This window comes from Euleptes europaea, chromosome 16 (assembly GCF_029931775.1).
Source record: "Euleptes europaea isolate rEulEur1 chromosome 16, rEulEur1.hap1, whole genome shotgun sequence".
In the NCBI taxonomy this organism is placed as follows: Eukaryota; Metazoa; Chordata; class Lepidosauria; order Squamata; family Sphaerodactylidae; genus Euleptes; species Euleptes europaea.
Window position 1 is genome coordinate 44441470 of NC_079327.1, and position 6402 is coordinate 44447871.

Here is a 6402-nt window from a genome sequence, read left to right on the forward strand (position 1 = left end):
TTCCAGGTAATAGCTGGAGGACTCCTGCTATTACAACTGATCTCCAGCTGATAGAGATCAGTTCACCTGGAGAAAAAAGCTGCTTTGGCAATTGGACTCTATGGCATTGAAGTCCCTCCCCTCCCCAAATCCCGCCCTCCTTAGGCTCCACCCCAAAGCCCTCCCGTAGGTGGCAAAGAGGGACCTGGCAACCCTATCCAGGTATGCAGAAAAATCTGAAACCTAAAGCAACAACAAAACAACAACCATGTTAACTCCCCAAATAAATAATACAAACATTTTAAGAAATTAATAACATCTGCAGTGGCCATTGTAAGGGTTGCTAGGCAACCACAACAGTATTGTCAGCCTTCAAGCCTAGGTTTCTTTCAGTAAAAGGCAGGGAAGCAGGCATGGCCTTTTCCAGGCCTGTTTTGACCTTTGAGGGAGGACTCATCATGGTCATGCTTGACCGCAACCACTGAGAAGGCCAGCTGTTCGCTACTATTCGACAGCAGCCACCACACAAAGGCCAGCATGGTGTAGTGCTTAGAGTTTCAGACTAGGATCTAGGAGACCCACGTTCAAATCCCCACTCTGCCATGGAAACTCATTTGGTGACCTTGGGGCAGTCACATACTCCCAATCTAACCTACCTCACAGGGTTGTTGTGAGGATAAAATGGGGGAAAGGAGTATTATGTAGGCCACCTTGGGTCCCACTGGGGAGAAAAGTGGGGTATAAGTGAAGTAAATGAAAAATAAATATAGCTGAATATTGGTGGCAGATAAATGGTAGGTGGGAGGGTGGGTGGGAATAGGGTTGCCAGGTCCCCCTTCGCCACCAGTGGGACGTTTTGGGGGCAGAGCCTGAGGAAGGCGAGGTTTCGGGAGGGACTTCAATGCCATAGAGCCCAGTTGCCAAAGTGGCCATTTTCTCTAGGTGAACTAATCTCTATCAACTGGAGATCAGTTGTAATAGCAGGAGATCGCCAGCTAGTACCTGGAGGTTGGCAACCCTAGGTGGGAAGGAGAGAATGAAACAGAAAGAGAAGGTTATGGGGCTTTCAGGAGGAGAAAAGCGGAAATAGTGGTGGCAGGAAGACTTGGAGATGCCCCTTGCAAGCCCTTATGGGTTCCCCGCTGTGCAACAGGTCTCAGCCTGGCCTGGGGGATGTCACTGTGCAACTCAGCCAGAGATTTCCCAGGGAGAGAGAGAGGCCAGGGGGATGGAAGGAGATAAAATGGAAGAGGGAGGGCAGATAAAAATAGGTAGGCTGGTAGATGAGAAGAAGAGAAAGAAGCAGGAAAAGGGAAGAGGCAATGGGGGCATTCAGAGAAGCGAAAGTGGAAATAGTGTGGGAGGGGGGAAAGAGATGACCCCCACAAGTACTTGCAGGTCTCCAGTTTGTTTAATCTATTGCACTATAACAAATACCGTACTCATTAAAGTAGTAATAACCCTAGCATTGATCCTACAAAAGGGTAGTAAACTCTAGATCAGGGGCGTCAAACTCATTTGTTAAGAGGGCCAGATATGAATAAATGTCACTTGGTCGGACCGGGCCATGCCTCACCAGCCCAGATTGAGAGTGGGGTGGCCCCCTCGTCTGGCTCGTGGGCCGGATAAGAGCTCTCAAGGGGCCAGATTCGGACCCCAGCCCTTATGTTTGACACCCATGCTCTACATCTCAATTGACAGCCTATTCTTAATCCAGTCGCTGATTAATTCATTTACACTGACTGGAGTTTTTCTAAATGCGCTAGCATTTAACGTATGTTAAAACCTTTAGCAGTTGTCACATACCATGGCTACAGCATGTAGGTTTTTTAGGTAGGCATGGGAATTTTTGTGAAATGTTCTAGTTTTGATTTGTTGATTATTGTGCTTAATATTATTTTAAGTATCTTAACATGAGTCATGTAAGAAACTTAATATATAATATACTAAAAAGGAAATAGTCTGCCCATGGATATGAGGTTATTAAAGGCCAAGGTTTTACTGAAGTATAAAAGAGGATGGATGAGTTTAATCAACATACTGTAACTTGAGAAACTAAATAAAGAGTACAATAAAATTTAATTTGTAGAGAAACAAACACAATGAGATGGATGAGGAAGGGAGAAATTGAGAAGTTTGTTATGGTCACAAAGTGTAGCACCCTGTGTCAGTTCAGAAGTGTCTCTATTTGCTCACATATATATAACAACTTACTTGGTTTACCTGTCAAAACCATCAACACAAAGTACTGTACCAATTTTTTTGCTGGAGTCTTTCTTGAATCCTATTCTATGCTTGTTTACTTTCCTTATGTTTTAAAAAAAACCTTCCATTTTTATCACACCATTTAGTTATATTCTTGAATCAGTACAGTTTAATTTAATACAGTTTAATCCACTTTCAGTATCAGAACATACCTCAGCCTGAAACATGTGAAGACAAAAATCTTTCCCTCATCACTTATACAGCCAGAAGTGATGTGGCAGCATTGTGGATGGCATTTGGATAACTCCAACCCCCTAGTCTCCTGAAGGTTGCCAGCATCCTACTTTTTCCATTGCTGCTCTTAAGTATGTCGTAGGCCAACTGGAACTGCCCTCCTCCTCTGAGGAACAGGAGGATTGGGAACCTGGGCCTGTTCCTCCAAGGACCGCACTGGAACAGCAGGAACAGGCACCAGAGCCACCAAGACCCATGACAGGGGATGAGGGCTGCTCATTCTGGCAGCAAACAGAACAGCAAGAAGAGCAGGACTCCTCGCCTGCAAGTTCTCCCAAGCTGGCTGAAAAGCAGAGAATCAGGGCCCGGCTTCAATTAAAGGAAAGAAGGCAAAATGCCAGGTGGGCAGGGAGGAGTGGAAGAAGCTGGAACTGCTAGGCTGATAAAAGGCCAGGCAGATTGCCAGAGTTTTTGTGGGTTCAACACATGTTGAAGGCCACTGACTGAGAGAAGCAAACAGAAGCTTCAAGCAACTGAAGCTATCTCAGTTCACCCCGGCGTGCAAGCTGACGTCTGATCTGATAAACAAGGAGGTTGTGCTGCTAAGTGCCTCTACTCCTTTACCTGCTAATTACCTTAGTCTAGCCTGGTCCACTGGAAGAAAAAAGCCTGCGTCAGGCTCTGGTCAACACAGTACTCCCATTGCCTCCAGCCTGGTTACTGCCTGCATGTTACACTCCTGCCTGAGCACAACAGTGTGGCTCATGCAGCAGTGAGGGTGACAGTGGTGATATCTCCTACCTCTCCTTGCCACCCTCCTGCCTGCATTGTTGCCCCTCCGTGGCTCACATGGCAGGGCGGGGGGCAGTGGCTCAAACTCTTCCTCCATTCACCCATACATTCATCAGTCCATATCACCACCACTTCCACAGCTCACATGACAGTGATGGTTCCTCCTCCTCTCCCACATTCCTGCCAAGCAGTGTTGGCATCTGCCAGGTATGGATGAGGCTGGGCCCACAGAGGTCCCTCAAGTTTGTAGAAAAAGATTCGTTCCTGTACATGTCCCCAGTCTGCAGATTTAAGTATCTCCAGATGAGGCTACAATGAGAAGTAAATATATTCATAGCACAGCATAGCATTATCACACCATTACTTCCTTCGCAGGAATTGTTAGCCAAATTGCTCGGTTATGAATATTTATATGGGGGAATTAGCAAATCAATAACTGGCAATGGGCATAACCGCAGGATCTAACCTGTGTCTACGGGAGGCCATTCCGAGGTTCAAGGAATAAGGCGGAAGCGATGGTTTCTTTTGGAAAGATTTACTTAACAATATGTGCACAAGCAATCCGATAATACGTACACAACACACAGTCAGAGCCTAGGAAATAAAGGTAGTAGAATAGAGATGTTTGCCATTGTGGCAGTTTCCCTTTGAAGAGGGGCAATACTACACCTGATCCAGAAGCAGACATCCAGGGTTCTGTGCGGCTAGAATACAAGAAAAGCAGGGACAATGGATTCCTGGGGTTCGGCCAGCAAGACGGGAGGGTATCGTGGCTGGGCTGCACAAAGCCCACACCAGCAGAGTGACAGCGAGTATGAGAGGGGAAAAGGAAGTTAGCTTATGGCTGAGAGCGACCCCAGTTATACTGTTTTTGGGGTGGGGGATAATGGGATTATCCCTCCGTGGTTCCCATGGTGAACAAAAAGGTGAATGAAACCTTAATGGTCGGCTTCTAAGGTGTGACAGGGGGGCAATTGAGACAGGCTAACTTAAACCTATGGCTTGTGCAATTCCGGGAGGGTAAGGAGACGATTGCTGATGGGTTTATTGGGCTGGCGCTGGATACAAAGGTGCAAACATCTGCATCCGGGCGAGTCACTTTTGCAATGCCGGAGGAGCGATCTTTCGTTACTGATATCACGGAGGCTTCCGACGGGTCATTAATCATGCAGATGGAGGGGTGGATGCTGGCTACATGTCTGGTTGTTCCTTGCAAAATGGCTTCTGCTGGACACTTGAACGGGGTTCACAGGAAAATGGATTCCCTCTGGTTCACGAGGAGGGGCCTGCCTGTCCATAGTTCCTGTATGTCTGTTTTCGCGGCACGGTGCAAGAGCCCTTTCCATAGCGTTTGGGGCTTGCCACACGTCTGGGACGGTGGCGACGCGTAGCTTCTGGGATTGCCATACATCCAGTGTAACAGAATAGATCCTGTGCTGTAGAATTTAATATCATCCTAAATGCTATTTATTACTATGACACTAAATTTGTTTCTGATTCTGACCTTATTCCTACAGTTCACTCATGTAACTGATAGAGACCTAAAACATCAGTAGGGGCTATATTAACACAACAGAATGACAAGAAATGGCAGAACAGCATGAGAACAGTTGCACTTGTCTAAGTTCATTATTGTCAAGCCAAAGCTCAACAATGCATATTTCACCGTACAAATAAACAGAATTTGCCCTTGAGAAAGATTCAGGAACTGAGGCCTGGCTGCTGCTCCCTTTCAAATTCTTCTTGACTCTTGCCTTCTTCAGCTACGACTCTGCCCTGCACTAAATCCCCACCCCACCCCCAGCATGCCGCTGCTTGTTCTTGGATGCAGAAATACGTGAAATAAGAGGGTATTTAGAGCATCTGTGAGGCTATTGTAGCAAGTGGGTCACCTTGTGAGGCAGCTGGCTCTGAACAAAGCAACACAAGCAGAATCCAAACTCCAGCTATGCACATTCTGACTGCATCATAATGGGCCTATTTGGTGTTAATGTCACCCTGACAACATGGTACTTCTGCCTCATGAAACCTGAAATGTCCAGGAGCAGATGGAATCCATGCTGAAATAAGAAGGATTTTAGTTAACAGGAAAATATGAGAGTGGGCAAAAACGCCTGGTCGCTTTATCCTCCTTTAATCCCTGTTTCAGCCAGGATTCAGCCTGGATCGAACGCATGCGTTTCGCCTAATGTGCGTTTGATCGAACGCATGCGTTTCGCCTAATGTGCGTTCGATCGAACGCATGCGTTTCGCCTAATGTTCGTTCGATCCTGGCTAAAACAGGGATTAAAGGAGGATAAAGCGACCGTGCGTTTTCGCCCAGTGTGAAAGTTCTTTGGAGACCAGGAGCTGGCTGCATGAATTGACAGGTCGGGATGATTTTGCTCCAGGAAACTGGTAACTGCAGAAACGGAAAAGAATTCACTTGTTATCAGGGCGCCATGTTAAATAAATATAAAGGTGGTTTTGCTTTCCACAAAGAAGTTAATGCCGCGAATGTAACTATTACCTAGAATTGGAATTTCCATTTACGAGTAAACGGTCAGGGGCCCTTGTATCAAAGCAGGCCCACTGAACGTGACTTCTACTAGATCTTGAAAAAGAGTGCCCAGTTTCACAGAATATAATAACTGGAGAAATAAATATGAATAGGTGTGTGAGTAGAAAGGGGGGGGGGCTTTAAGAAAGGAGACCCTAGACCTTGAACTCACCCTTGGGTCCAACACCTGGGTTACACTTTATTCCTCCAACGACTGCCTACTGGAAAAATAAAAAGGACCTCATTTTCATTTGGCACACAGTTGCCCCAATGACGGCTGCACTTCATGTGAGAGAATTAAGAAAATGATAGGCTTTCTTACAAAACAAGCAGCAGTTTTATGGAGGGAGAATTTTGTTTCTGAAATTACTTGTCAATCCATCAAGAGCTCAGAATCCTAACAGCAATGGAAATTACAGAAAGCATTCACAAAAACAGGAAGTTTTTCAGAGGCAGGAAAATGACAGCATTCAGTAATAGACCAGCTGTTACAGATATATCTTTGTGGAAAGTAACAATAACAATTTTCCATATACTAAATCTTAGTGTGTTTTTTAAATCCCAGATTTTATTCCTGAGCTACCTTCCTTTTTAAAACTAGGCGAAAGGATGTTTTATCATACCTTCCACCCATCTCCCCCCCCAAGCTTATC